This window comes from Gopherus evgoodei, chromosome 4 (genome assembly GCF_007399415.2).
Source record: "Gopherus evgoodei ecotype Sinaloan lineage chromosome 4, rGopEvg1_v1.p, whole genome shotgun sequence".
Taxonomy (NCBI): Eukaryota; Metazoa; Chordata; order Testudines; family Testudinidae; genus Gopherus; species Gopherus evgoodei.
The window spans coordinates 137,026,157-137,041,292 of NC_044325.1; the positions used below are offsets into that span (position 1 = coordinate 137,026,157).

A 15,136-nucleotide genomic window follows, 5' to 3' on the forward strand; every position below is an offset into this window, starting at 1 on the left:
GTGGGCTCCTGCTTATTTCTTGCTGCAATAAGGGTACACGAAGGGTCTGAACTGCTGCTTCACCCATATTCTTTTTAAATATAAAATTCAGCCCTGCTTACAGAATTGCAGCCATGAAAAAACATTATAACACGTAATTTGTGTTTAGCCCATTGCATGATTTTTGGTCTCTAAAGGGCCTGACTCTGCAAACGCATATTCACAAGAGGGCAAGAATGAGTAAAGGCTTGCAGGGATCAGGTCCTACAACAGTAATCAGTTAGTTCTATTGGTGAGGGTAAACAAGTTCTAGAAATGATGCCTTCAGCCCTGGAGTATTAAAATGCCATAGCATGGGGAGTTCTAGGTTTCAGGCCAGGACTAATAGAGTATCATAAAATGTAACCATGGACCTTAAGCACTAATCACCCACCTGATCAGCAGTTAGTAAAGAATCCAATTTCATTTGTCCTGACTGACTTCTGGTTGTCTCAATTTGACTCCAGAGGAATTATGCGCCACTGCACATGCGCAGAATTTATGTCCCCGGCAGGTTTCTTTTCTTCCCCGCAGAAAAATGACCTTCTGATGGGGAAGTAAAGAAATTATGCAAAAGAGCCCCACTGGGGAATGGAGTTAAGGGAGAAATGAACTCAAACAAAAAGAAAGAGATGTCAATGCAGCAGAGAAAAGTTATCCTTAATCAATTCCCTTCCCAATTTGTCACCTGTAAATCAATGGGAACAGAATACCCAGACTGCACATTCCTTTAATTGTTCCTGCCCTCCTTCCCCACTGCAAATCAGCCAGGCTTACAAAGAGTGAACTGGAGAACACACAAGGGAGGGACTGAAACATGGGAAAACAAGGATTTCAGAGACACAAGTGAAACTGGAGCCTAAAGAATTTAAATAGGCCCCAAGTTTGGTAAACAGAATTTAATTCCACTATTCATGCCACTAACTGAGCAAGCAGCCTCCATGTCCTCAAGACTCCATTGCAAATACATTCATGCACCCAAACCAATCACAATGTTTACCTCCTACTTAGGCTATTGAGAAAAGTAGGGTTTCTCTCATCACAATAGGCTGTCATACAAAACAAGGTTATAAAACATACCATCACTTAATACTATGCAGAAGCAACAAAAAATTACTTAAACTACCGCCAATGAGAGCTGAGTGGCTGGGTCAGAGAGGGCTACTGAACCCAAAAAGTTGTCAGGCTGTCAGCATAACTATCTCTGAAACCTGACTCCAAAACAAGGAAAGAATCTGAAATAGAGCTAGCCAAACACTGCAGCTTTGTCTATATTAGCAAAATTTGCCATTCTAATCTTTAGTCCTCCCAGCACTTGTAAAACACCTCATGGTCACAAAAAAGTGCTCCAAAGGGTGTACATGTGTGAAAATATACTTGCTTTCATCAGGGCTAAGTACTGTAGTGGTCTGTGCTGCTTTAGCCCTAACATGAACAAAGGTAATAGCATAAAGGTTCAAACAGTCCTCCTCTTACCGTCACATGGTACACAGGTGGCTTTTCAAAAATCTCCTAGATTGCACTGCTTCTGGGAACTGTGGGCGAGGTCCCTAGAAAGCACTACACCTGAACCAAATAGCATGGCTGTTATGCACACACTGAACCATTTGTGCTTAACTTTCTATCTCACCAGTTCATTCAGGGGCAGTCTGATTCTCAAATGTAAAAGTGGCCTGCAGCAATTCAATTACACAAACAAAGCCTCTGACAGAGGGGCCAAGTGCTATACTGATTTACATCCATGTAATACTGGATTTACCCCTTCCAGAATTTCAACACTATTTTCCAGTGCCAACATACCCTACTTCACTAACCCTCCACGCTCATTGTACACTTTTTCTATTCCATTCCACTCCATTCCTATAATGCCCTGGCCTTCCCTTCTACTTCCTTGATGCCATAAAATATTTATCCTCCCATGCCATTTTGCCACACAATTTACGGATTCCTAAATTCCATCCCAGTGACACCACTTCACTTTCTACGGGTGTCCTTCTGGAGCCATTCCGCTGTGCTGACAACAAAGTCCTCCTTCCTCAGCACCAGCAGCTCAGTATCTCTTTGCTAAGCCATTTCCAGTGCCACCAAGCTTCAATCCTCGCTTAGCTGGCTGCAGGTCTCACCTTTCCTCCACTCCATTTCCAGAGTAACAAGGCCACAACATACTTGCCATCAGTCTACAAGCCAGTTGGGGGCGAGGGGGTTAAAATGTATCAAACGGTATTGTGCATGTTTTGTCTGTATGATTGGATTGGTTGATGTGGAGAGAATAAAGCTGGTTTAAGAACGGGTGCCATGGCCTGAGAGTCCCTCAGGGAGTGGGGGTGAGAGTACCAGGGTTCCCCACAGCGAGTAAAGGCGCCATCTGAGTGGGAGCACCACAGAAAACAGCAGGGTGCCCCAGGAGTTGTTGTGTTTTATGACAGATTTGGGTCCTGCCTTGGAGAGGTTCTAATCTGGACACCAGGCCCCTCTGATAAATGTCTTGGGCTGGCCAGGAAGGTTGAACAATGCTGCCATCAGCTCAGGATAATGGAGGACTCCAGGCAGGCATGGACTCCGAGAGCTTAGACCCCTCGATTCTTGTGGTGGTGGGCAGGGGAAACACCAGGCACTGACTGAGGCAAAGGTGTAAATCAAGGCCAAGATATCACATTCTGGTTCCTTTGGTTTCACCAAATAATCTCGCTCAGGAGAACAAGGCATTAGTGAACAGAAGCAACAGAGCAGGCTCCATGCTATCAAACACACGGTTGGTGGCTAAAGCAGTTAGTACCACCCATGACTTAATAACAGATGAGGCCCCTGACTTTGCATGCAAAATATGAATGGTGCTGCAGGATCATTGTTGGCACATTTGACTCCAGTTGTCTGGTTCAACATGAAACAAAAAGGTATCCAGGAGGCGGTGTTGTGCTTTTTGCATCTGATCTCAAATGCACGCTGTCTCCCCTAGCACAGCGAGGTCTGTGTGTGTACACCGTGTGAGAGTTCTGCAAGGGGGCTCCAACGGGGTGAATGTGGAGACCCACTGTGGGGAGATCAGCTTCCTCATCACAGTGGCACTAGAGTCACTGATAAATCTCTTTTTGATTTCAATATCCCCGTAGATGATGGTTCTTCTGGATCATTCCAGAATTTCATGCCATGACAACCACGAAACTGCCCCACATAATTGCAAGCTCCATTTGTAAGGATGGACATACTCTAGATCTGATGTTTACGTCAGGGGGAAGAGGTTAGAATGATGGATATTTCCTGCCATGGGACAACCGCATGCTCCTTCGATCTGAGATTAGGATGCCCCCATCGCACGTGGGTGATGAACATGTTTTAATGGTTTGCCCTAGAGCAGTTCTCAAGCATTGGCCGGATGCAGCCCAATCAGCACACAGCTGTGGCCCACGTGACATCCTCAGGGCCATACAGGTAATATATATAGTGTGGATGTGGCCTACATAACACACAGAGAACTGCATATACGGCCCTCAATGGTAAACAGGTTGAGAACCAATGCCCTAGAGGCTGATGGAGCCAGCAAGTTTCCAGGAGGTCTTGAGAGAGAAGGCTGTTCTTCCAACAGACCACTCTGTTAATAGCTCAGCAAGACTTTATAACCATCTTTTTTTCCTTCACTACAAACAGTGACCCCTAAAGGCCTTCTCCCACTGCTGTCTTTGGCTTCACAAATGACCTTGGTGAACTGTGACAGACAAAGCGAAAGGTGAGACTGCTAAAGCATTAGTGAGCAGAAGTCTAAAGCAGAGTCTGACTGCTTGTGGCACGCACAGCTCTTAAGATCGTTTGCCATGGCTGTGCTAAGAAAGGTTTCTTCACTTCCACCATAGCAACTGCAACGTCTCGCACAGCAAAACTGTTCCAAGTGACGGCTGACAGCTTGGTGAATCCTCACTGCCTCCCCTCAGTTGCCAAGTCAAGTTTCTCTCATGAAGTTTTCATGTTACGTTCCAAACACGAGCAATTTTGTCTGCACTGGGCTATACTACATCCTGAGAGGACACACACACACACACACTGTCTTCTCTGCTGAGTTTCGGCCAGTATTGCTTGCTGAGATTATAGAGATGCTGGGTCAGCTTCGTGTCACAACCTGAAATCTGGACTCTTATCATTCCTGGCAGGTGAACACCAGTGGAAAAACTGGGTCCATTGTTATCAAGATTGTCAGTGTTTCCTCAGTGTGAGGCCCATGCTCAAGAAATCAATTCCAGATGTCAACACTCTGGCTATCTATCTATCCACTGCTGCCCCATCTCCCATTTTCAGGGAAGGTTAATTTGGAGGGTAGTAACAAGACAACTCTAGCAGTCTGATTCCTTAGATTCTACCCAGTCTTGCTATATAGGCCTGGATATGGGTAGAAACTGCACTGATTATGTTAGCTGCTGACCTCCTGCTAGTAGTGGACAAAGTGTCCATGCTGATTCTTTTAGGTCTACCAGAACCCTTTGATACAGCTGACCGTACAATTTTTTGGTTTCTTCTGCAGACATTAGCAAGGATGGATGTAGCTACTCCTGGGCAGCTTCATTCCCATCTTTCTGAGAGAACCCACAAGCCAGCTGTGGGCAACTGTCTCATGTTACAATGGATCTCGTTTGCAGGGTGCCACGTGGGTCAACAGAGTCAACTCTTTTGTTCAATGTGTGTAAGTCACTCCTCAAAGAGGGTAAGGGAGGTGACATGGGCTGCACTGTATTCAGACACTGATGACATCCAGCCCTACATCTTCATCATGTATGACCCAGAGAGAGCAGCAAAACAAATTATCGAGTGCCTAGATGAACTTGGGACTTGAATGAGAGCTGGCTGGATACAAGTCAATCCAGACAAGACTGAGGGTACGTCTACACTATCCATGGTGGGCAGTAATTGATCCAGCAGGGATCGATTTATCATGTCTAGTCTAGATGCGATAAATCGACCCCTGAGCCCTCTCCTGTTGACTCCTGTACTCCAGTGCCAAGAGAAGCTCAGGCAGAGAAGACTGGGGAGCAGCAGCAGTAGACTCACCGCAGTGAAGAGACCATGGTAAGTCGATCTAAGTACGTCATTCGCGTAGCTGAAGTTGCGTAACTTAGATCAATCCCCTCACTCAGTGTAGACCAGGGCTGAGATAATGTAGGTGGGCTGGAGAAAGCAGCTGGAATTGTTTGGGGATCTTATTTTAGCAACCCTCATTCAGAGTGCAATTGCCATTTGTAAAACAGGTGAACCACTTGAAGCTGTTGTTATATCCTGGGCTACTCTGAATAGCCCAGGTAGCAGATGTGGCCATCTACACCTGACAAGATAAGTGTGACTTTTTCTCTCCAAAATGGAGTTTGCCACAGTTTTCCATGCCATGAAGATAAAATTGCTGTAATATGCTCTTCAAGGGGCTGAGTGCTAGGACCATTCAGAAGCTGAGGCTGGTACAGAATCCTGCAGCCCATTTATTAACTGGAGTTACATGATGGGAACACATCCGATCAGCGCCCCATGATCTGAACTGACTTCCAATAAGCTTCCAGGTGGAATTCAAGGGGTTGGTTTTGCCTACAACCCCCTAAATGATTTGGGAGCTGGTAACTTGAGGGACTGCCTCTCCCTCCATGACATGCTGTTGCAACTGAGATCAGCAGAGACGCTCAAACTGCTGTTCCTTTGATATAAAGAAAAAGAAGCAGTTGGCAGGGCATTCTCTGTGAAAGGTCCTCCATTTTAGAATTCAGTCCCAACCTTGGTCCACGAGGACGCAGATTTGTTAACCTTCTGGGCACACTGAAAAGCCAATCTTTTTCACTCTTCTCTAACGCAGTTTAGAAAAACACGGGCCAACATAGATAGTTATGGGAAACACCTCGTTTATGTTTGTCTATGTTGTGATTTTTAATTTAATTTTCCAGAGCACTTGACAGGCACCTATCAATAAATCAATAAATGCCACAAAGGAATAATCCTCAGTGTCTTCAAGTCACACTTCACTTACGCTTCAGCTTGCTACCATACTGCATTCTTTTCTCATGACAACCAGACTTAACACCAGCCATGCCCCTGCCCACCTACTCACACTCCTTCCACAGTGCCCAGGTTTTTTACATGCCTACCAGACCCATGTCTAGCAAGCCCCACTCTTTCCCAGGGACAAAACACACATCATATTTGCAAACGGCGTGGACTCTTCTGCCTGCATGCCTGTACTGGATTTGGGCTCAGCAGAGGCTCAATACAACTGCATGCCTTACATTTGTGTCAGTACACGCAGTGAGTTTTATCAAGTCTCATCAGATGCCCAGCATAGATAACCACCATGCGAGTGCCAGTGGATGCAGAGTTCAGTCAGGCCTCAACTCAGGAGGATTAAGATCTATGCCGATAATTGTGAAGTTGGTACAAAATCATGGTGAGGATAGTGATTACATTGATCTCTGTCACTTTTCAGCAGGAGATGGTGTAAGCGGGATGTTAGGTCAAACCACTGGAAAGCACATGCAATGAGCTGCACCAGGTGTTAGCAGGGGTGATCTCTGCCCATTTTGAGAATGGAGCATGCCATGGGTAGTATCAGCTTTCTGTAGGAAAGCCTTGGTCTCAGGATGGGTTTGGTGCATGTAGAGAAGAGTGGCAGGCCTCACTATGGGGGTCCTCTAGGCTCCCAAACCAGGGATAGTGTGCATGCAGTGAGTCACGTCAGGCCTCACCAGGAGAATATCTGCTCTCATTGTGGGGATAGTGTAGGCAGTGACCTGAGTCAGACCTCAGTAAGGCCCCCACTAAGGGGGGAATGTGGCATGCAGTGAGCTGTGCCAAGTGTCATCAGTGAAGACTTTCTCAGGGAGAATGATACAAGCAGTAACCTTCATCAGGCAACACATGATGAAGGCAATGAGCTGTCTCAAGACTCAGCACTGGATGGTGCATACAATGACCTGTCAGACCTCAGCACAGAGCCTCTCTCAGGAGAATGGTACACGTACTAAGCTGTATCAGGCCTAAGAAGGCAACTCCTCACCAGGGATGGAGTATGCCAATGAGCCATATCAGGTCTCAGCAGAGAAGATCCTCTTATGGAGGATGGTGTTAGCAGTGAACTTTGTCAGGCAACAGATGATGCATGAAATGAGCTCCCAGGACTCAGCAGCGAGCCTCTCTCAGTGGATGGTGCATGCAATGAGATGTATAAGGACTTAGGAGAAAGATCCTCTCAGGGGGATGGTGCATGCAGTGAGCTGTGCCAGATCTCTGCAGGGGGCCTCCCCTAAGGCTGAGGTGGGTCAGCCCATGGCAGGGGGATGGTGCATGCAGTGAGCTGTGGCATGACTCAGCAGAGCCCTCCCCCCAAGGCTGAGGTGGGTTAGCCCATGGCAGGGGGATGGTGCATGCAGTGAGCTGTGGCAGGTGTCAGCACGGCCCTCCCCCCAAGGCTGAGGTGGGTTAGCCCATGGCAGGGGGATAGTGCATGCAGTGAGCTGTGGCAGGTCTCAGCAGGGCCCTCCCCCCAAGGCTGAGGTGGGTCAGCCCATGGCAGGGGATGGTGCATGCAGTGATCTGTGGCAGGTCTCAGCAGGGCCCTCCCCCCAAGGCTCAGGTAGTTCAGCCCATGGCAGGGGATGGTGCATGCAGTGATCTGTGGCAGGTCTCAGCAGGGCCCTCCCCCCAAGGCTCAGGTAGTTCAGCCCATGGCAGGGGGATGGTGCATGCAGTGATCTGTGGCAGGTCTCAGAAGGGCCCTCCCCCCAAGGCTGAGGTGGGTTAGCCCATGGCAGGGGGATGGTGCATGCAGTGAGCTGTGCCAGGTCTCAGCAGGGCCCTCCCCCAAGGCTGAGGTGGGTTAGCCCATGGCAGGGGGATGGTGCATGCAGTGAGCTGTGCCAGGTCTCAGCAGGGCCCTCCCCCCAAGGCTGAGGTGGGTTAGCCCATGGCAGGGGGATGGTGCATGCAGTGAGCTGTGGCAGCACTCAGCAGAGCCCTCCCCCCAAGGCTGAGGTGGGTTAGCCCATGGCAGGGGGGTGGTGCATGCAGTGAGCTGTGGCAGGTCTCAGCAGGGCCCTCCCCCCAAGGCTGAGGTGGGTTAGCCCATGGCAGGGGGGTGGTGCATGCAGTGAGCTGTGTTAGGTCTCAGCAGGGGATGGAAGCGATGAGATGGGGTGGTCTGTCGCTTTTGCAGCATTCCCGAGACCTTTAGCGGGGAAAATCCCTCCTCCGGTTACACTGGCGGAGGGTGCGCGGGGGGAGGGCAGCCAGCTCGCCGTTGCCATTGGCTGCTGTCGCTGTCCATCCGACCATTGAGACCAATGATAGCACAAGGCATGTGGAAGAGCACGAGAGGTGGGTCTCGATCCCACCTCGGCCAATGGTGTGGGAGAAGGTGGGCGGGGCTACCCCGTTCGGGGGGACAAGATGGCGGGGGGGGTTATTGCCCCAGCTTTCCCCCCCACCGGTCGCCACCCCTTTTTGCTGCCCCCGCTATAAGGCGCCACAGAGGCTGCCGCGCTCCCCCTCCCCAAGCCCGGCCCGCGCCCGGCCCGGCCTGGGGAAGGCCGCCGCCCCGTCCGCGTCACCTTCCTGCGACCCCCGGGGTGGGGTGCCGGCCCCGCGGGCTCCGCTTTACCTGGCCGCGCTGCCGCCGCCTGCTCCTCCCTCCTCAGCCGCGGCGGCGGCTCCGGCTCTCCCGCGCCGCCTCCCCGCACGGGGCGGACGGGCTCACAGGGCCGGGGGGCGCGCGGGGGGGGAGACAAGATGTCGGCTGGGTCGGGTCTGCTCCGCCGCCTCCGCTGCTGTCGCCTCAGCGCCGCCCCCGCATGCCCCCACCGCGGCGGCTCCGAGCCCGGCCGGCCCGGCTCCGCTGCTCCCCACGCCGCGCCCGGGGCCCCGCTCGCTCCGCCGCCGCGGCTCCGGCGGCTGCTGCTGCTGCGGGGGGGAAGCGGAGGGGGGGACAAGATGGAAGCGGCGGCGGCAGCGCAGCCCGGCCGAGCGGAGAGGGAAGGAGGCAGCGAGAGAGCGGGCGGGGGAGGGGGCTGCAGCAGCTTCGCTCCCCCCCACAGGCAGGGACCGCCCCCCCCTCGCTCCCCCCTCCCCGGACACCACAGAGCGGGAGGCCCGGGGGCAGCGGCCTCTGGGGGGGAGGGGAGCGGAGATTGCCCAGCTTGAATCCCCCCAGCCCCGCTGGGCTGAACTGGGGGAGTGGCCCCCTGCCTCTAGTGTGCTGAAGGGGGGTAGCCTGGCGGGGGCTGACCTCCACCCCATATGTTAAGCTGGGGGGTGTTCCTGTGTCTCCAGGGTGCTGCAGGGGCAGCTTTGGTGTGCCCCTCCACTTTCAGTGTGCTGAAGTGAAGGGCAGCCTGGGGTACCCCCACTGGGCTGAACTGGGGAGGCATCCCCTGCCTCTAGGGTGCTGAAGTGAAGGGTAGCCTGGGGATACCCCCACTGAGCTGAACGGTGGGTGTCCCCTACCTCCAGGGTGCTAAAGGGGGGACAGCTTGGGGTGTGTTCCTCCCAATTCCAGTATGCTGAAGTTAAGGGCAGCCTGGGTGGGTGACCTCCACCCTCATATATTAAGCTGAGGGGGTGTCCTCCTGCCTCCAGTGTGCTGAAATTGGGGCACAGCCTTGGGGGTGACCCCCACCCTAATTTTTGGGGGTAGTTTGAGGGTATCCCCATACTCGTGTGGGACCCACTGTGGGGATGTCATTGTGCACCCCAATATCCTGATGGGTAGCCTTAGGGTGTCCCCACTCCTACAGAGGTCTGGGAAGAGGGGTGAGTTATTCTTCCCACACACCCACCCAGCAATCGGAGGTTTTCTCCCTTCCCGCTGCCCCAAAAATATGCTGAAGGGTCATCTTGAGTGCCACCTCTCACACCCTGAATGCAATCTGTGTACTGACTGCTCCGCCTCCCATTGCACCCGTTTTCAACCCCACCTCAAAGGCAGCCCAGAACTTCGTCTTAATTGCTGTTCACCTGAATGACCAAGATTAAACAAATGGCCAGAACAATACAATCCACATTTATTTTGTAGTGCAGCATTCGTACAGAGTGTCACCTAAAGTCTTGGGGAGTTATACAATAGAACAGCAACTGAGGGCAAGAGTAATTAAGGTTTGGGCATGGAAGAAACTAGGTTTTGAGCTGGGAAGTCCGTGAGGTAGAACAAGGGTTCCCAAACATTTAATATGTGGTATGCCCTATAAAAAGGTCTCATGGACACCCCACCTCCCAGTCATCATCATGTGTAATATCCTTGTATAGAATATAATGTATAGAATTAGGTGGAAAATTCTGGTTAAATCTCAACCAAAAATGAAAATTGTACTGATTTTTCTCCCATTTACTGACCTATTCTGAATTTTAGCTTTTGATGTAATTTAGCAGTGGAATATGAGCCAAGAACATCTGACAGTAGCTTTGCAACAGACCCATGGTCCAAGGATCCCAGTTTGGGGAAAATAATTGTTTAATAACACTGGGAAACTTGTGCTGAATATTGCAGAGAAGGACATGCATGTTTTAGCACCATCTCAGCTGCAAAATTTAAGCCACCTTTTCCAAACCATGCATCAATGCATCCTTTTCTTTTAAAAAAGGGTAATGCCCAATTGCCAGAATTCACAACTCTTCAGTAACACATACTGGATCGTGTGCTGCACTTGATGAGTGCATCAATGGGAGCTTTAGAAACAAAGGGCCAAGACCTGGTACTATTACAAAACTCTCATCAATTTTAGTGGGATGGTAACTGGCCCCAAATTAACAATTACTGTGGCCCCATCTTATTAATGAAGCATAATATTCTTTACAAAATAGTTATTCCAAATATCTGAAGCAAGAGTGTTGGGTGGGGAAGACCCTTCTTACTATTAAAAGAATAATTTCAATAATTAACTCATTTCCCTTGTTCATATGTTAGAACTTCATTTTCATTTCAAACAAAGGTTTTTTGTGTGTGTTTACATATGTTTGGCATATATAGTGATGTAACTTGTACCGATTGCTTTACTTTGACCTCATCTCTGGGTCTCTTTAGCCCCTTAGGCTACTTCTACATCATGAGCTAGGGGTATGATTCCCAGCTTGCTCAGGCACTAGCTCTCACGTGAGCTAGCACACTAAAAATAGTAGTGTAGCGGTGGTATTATGGGCCATGGTAGCACAGGCTAGCTGCTCCAAGTACGTACACCTGGGGTGCAGGCAAGTTTGTACACAGGGTACCATGTACTGCTGCTCATTACTGCCCATGCTATCACAGCTACACTATGTTTGCATTCTAGCTCAGATGAGAGCTAGCACAAGTCTGTGTATGGGAGATGAGAATCACACTCCTACCTCACAGTGTGGATTTAGCCTTAGACTTAGACTTGCACTGAAATTGCTGTCTTTATGAGATTGGACCGCAGTCTTGTAAAGATTTATACATGTTTAATGTCATGTTTGTGAATAATTCCACCTAGTTCAATAAGACTACTCATAGGCATAAAGTTGAGCACACACATAAAACCTTTGCAAGATTGAAGGCCTTGCATTAACAGGTTCTCCATCATTTAATTTTACAATGCATCTGTGGAACTAAGGTGTTATTTGAAAAAACATTCAAACTTATCTAGCATCTCAAAGGGACACCGTAATTCAATTTATTTTCTCTACCTGTTTTTAAAGGGTGCAAGTTCAAAATTAATGCTGCTCCTTCAAAGGAAAATGACAGGAAATGAAGCTCAAACAGAACTGTGTGCCTTCAGTTCCAAATCATAAATTTCTTCAGCTTCATTCTAGTACATTTGGATTTAAACATGAGGAAATTCACAATTTGGAGTTGCTGTGCAGTTGCATTTGTAAATAAGAAATCTGAAATATGAATACATTTTAGCTATTTGTTCAACTTAAATATATCATGCCATTTTTTAAAATGTTCTTAAAAATACCATTGCTGAAAGGTGCATTAAAGATTAAAGCTTAATATTTAGAGGAAATTATCATTCTCAGCTCCCATTTATGAGTTGCAAGTGCTCAGTTACCCTTTTAAAATGGCATTCCAAGGCACTGATCTTGCATATGATACCTGAGAACCCATGCCCATCTGGAGTCCCCCTTGTTTCAACAGGGTTTTGCATATGCCTCAGCATCCGCCCACATGGAACAGCTTACAGAATTGGGGCTTAACTGATTACTTTATATATCCATGGCATGGATAAATCTTTTTGACAATATGCAAACTTTTGTTTTAAAACTAACCCATTTGTTTGTTTTGAGCTTGAACTTCTCTGCAAAAAAGTCTGAAACCCTGGTAGCAATGGCTGAAATTGGAGTGGTTTCCATTTTTTAAATTCTTTATTTTAAAAAAAGAGTTTGAAGGATTTAAGTCACTTTTATGAAATCCAAATTACAATAGAGCTAAAGACAAATACGATAAGCTTGCATTATGATTTAAAGTGGCAAAAATATGACCTTTCAAAAAAAGCAGTCATCAGTCAACAGAAATGTTGATGGAATTAAATGTGAAGCAGCATTGGCTATGCCACTGTATTAGAAGCATGCAAACTTGGCATGCTCAGAAAATGTCTCTTTGGATAAGGATTTTGGTAAAATACTACAATACATGTGTAATGCTCACCTGTATATATTGAAACTCCTATCCCAAAATGACGCTGAAGGACAAGTCCTTCTAAATAAAGTGTGCTTAGACATGTTACGCATATGGCACAGACATAACCTCTAGTAATGTTTCCCTTTCTTAGGATAAGTTCATTTGTTTGATTATACCAGTGCATGGGTTCTCAAATGTGGGCTGCATCTTAACAGAGAGGTCTCAAAGACACCATCTCATGTGCCATTTGCTATTGCATGACACCCCTATGGAAAGTATTGATTACATGGAATAATATTAGGAAAGTATTTATGTATTTTTACCTATCATTAGTGCAATAAGTGTTTCTTTTATGTGGGGGGGGGGGGAAGAACTCTCTCTGTCTGTTTTGCCTTTTTTTCCCTCAATCATCCCCTTCCACCAGTTTTGTTTCTCTAGGGTAGAAACAAGGAGAGCCAGCATCCAGTGACTAGCCAAACCTCCACAGACCATTCACATCACTAGTTTAGGTAGGAGTCAGCCAATGCAATATGAGAACCCCAAATCATCATTCTTCCATTATCTCATTAATGTGAACAAACTTCTTCAGAGAGTACTATCACTTCCCTTCAGTTTTTTCTACATCACACTATCAGTTTAACACTTGAAAGTGACTTGTCTGCCCAGTCTATTCCTTAGAATGTTTACAGTTTAAATGTGAAAACAGATTTTATTTTTTATCCTATGGGACAAAATAAAACCACCTGTTTTCCAGGCAACTGTAGGTGTTTTCCAAAGATCCACATGAAAAGGAAATTAAATGCCTGCTAGTTGGTTTCCAAAGCCCTGGAAGTGCTGAGTCCCTGTTAGAGAATCCCATAACATAGCAGGTCTTTTTGAAGAAGAAAAGATTTGCCTTCATCCGTTTCTTTTCCTACTGATGTTTCTAACAGAATAACAAAGTAACTATTCACAGATCTGATTTAGAACATAAGAACGGGCATAGTGGGTCACACCAGAGGTCCATCTAGCCCAGTATCCAGTCTTCTGACAGTGGCCAGTGGCAAATGTTTCAGAGGGAATGAACAGAACAGGGCAATTTCAAGTGATCCATCCTCTGGTTTCCAATTCCAGCTTCTGGCAAGTTGGAGGTTTAGGATCATCTGGAGCATGGGGTTGTGTCCCTGATTTCCAGTAAGGAAAATATCTGCAGAAAGATGACTTAAAGGCTTCACTTTTCACTTTTTTTTAAAGTGCTTTCTAGCACTAAAAAATAAATGCAGGATCAACAACCCAACTAGTCGACAGTCAGTATCTCAGGACTTCAAGGCTGATGTACAGATGTAGGGTGTGGGGTCTGTGTGAGACTGTACAACTTTTGTGAACAAGCTTTTAATTTATTCTAAACATTATTTACTTTTAAAATAGACCAACAACAAAAGGTATTAAGGAATTTGGAACATCCAGTTTTGCATTTAGATGTATGTACATCGCATCACTGCTGCTAGAGAAAACTAAGAAAAAAATGATATAACACAGCTTTAAACTGCAGCTGTGAAACTTCCAGGAAATCCAACAATACCTCATCCAGTTCACAAGAAAGCTTTTTATTTTTGCAAATGGCACTCAGAAGCCATGGTTGGGAGTTTTCTATGTGCATTACCCAGTTTTCCTTATTTGTGACTGCACAGCAGAATCATAAATCACCTGCAGAGAGTGAAAAACGTTTTGAAGAAAGGGTGTTGGCTACAAACAGTTGCATGTGACTTCTGAAGATAAGGAGAGGCCTTCAAAGTTGGTGGAAGTAAAACTAGTTTTGTAAACAGAAGAGTAAGAAGTAGAAAAATACAAAGGTAAGAGTTCTGAAATAGCTACATAAATAGTGCGGCAACAGTTAAGCAAAACAAGGAGAATAAGCAGATTGAGCAGAGGGCATGGATTTACAAAATTAGATACTGTTGCATCAAAATTCTTCCTCTGCTTTCTGGATAAGATCTTCCAAAGCCTTGAATGTGCAGAAGACCAAAACTGTGTTTCATATAATCGGTGAAGAGGAAGTGACAATGAATGTAAAAGAATTTTAAACTATTAAAGAGAGTGTGTCATCCTAGTCCAACTGAGAAGTGATATTTTATAGCAGGAAGATAAGGTGAAGAGAGGAATTTAGGTGAGGGTTTTGAAGACTCAACAGGATAAGTAAGAGCTATTTTTTCTCATCTTAAAAATTGAAGGTTGTTTGTATCTATGTCCTGATGGATATGACATGGAACAAAAACAAATGCTCCACAAATACAAAGATGCTTCAAGAGATTGTGAAGAAGAATTGACTATATTTTTTTAAACAACTGGAATTGCTTGTCGTTCAGATATTTGCGTTCAACATACACTGAAAGGAAGATTGGTCTAGTGAAAATGATTTGGCCATCAGCACCCCTGCAGGCCAGCATAAAGCTGTCATAGAGGACAAAAAATATTCAGAAAAAACGCAAACCAAAGGTCTTTGATGAAAAGTGTGAAAAGAAATCTGCAAATTATCAGGTGGTATAAGACAGCACA

The 15,136-nt window shown here is 47.0% G+C and overlaps 1 protein-coding gene across 5 annotated transcripts in view; it reads right to left on the reverse strand.

The window, feature by feature from the left end:
* Window positions 1-8,717, reverse strand: part of BRPF3 (bromodomain and PHD finger containing 3) — a 49,517-nt gene extending 40,800 nt beyond the window's left edge. For 4 of the 5 annotated variants that reach the window (XM_030561248.1, XM_030561247.1, XM_030561246.1 and 1 more), the window contains exon 1: window positions 8,633-8,717. The gene's annotated coding sequence lies outside the window, so the exon portion shown is untranslated. Of the gene's footprint in view, window positions 1-412; window positions 728-8,632 lie in introns of those variants that run through there. The other variant, XM_030561244.1, reaches the window with a different exon arrangement.
* Between the last annotated feature and the right edge of the window lie 6,419 nt (window positions 8,718-15,136).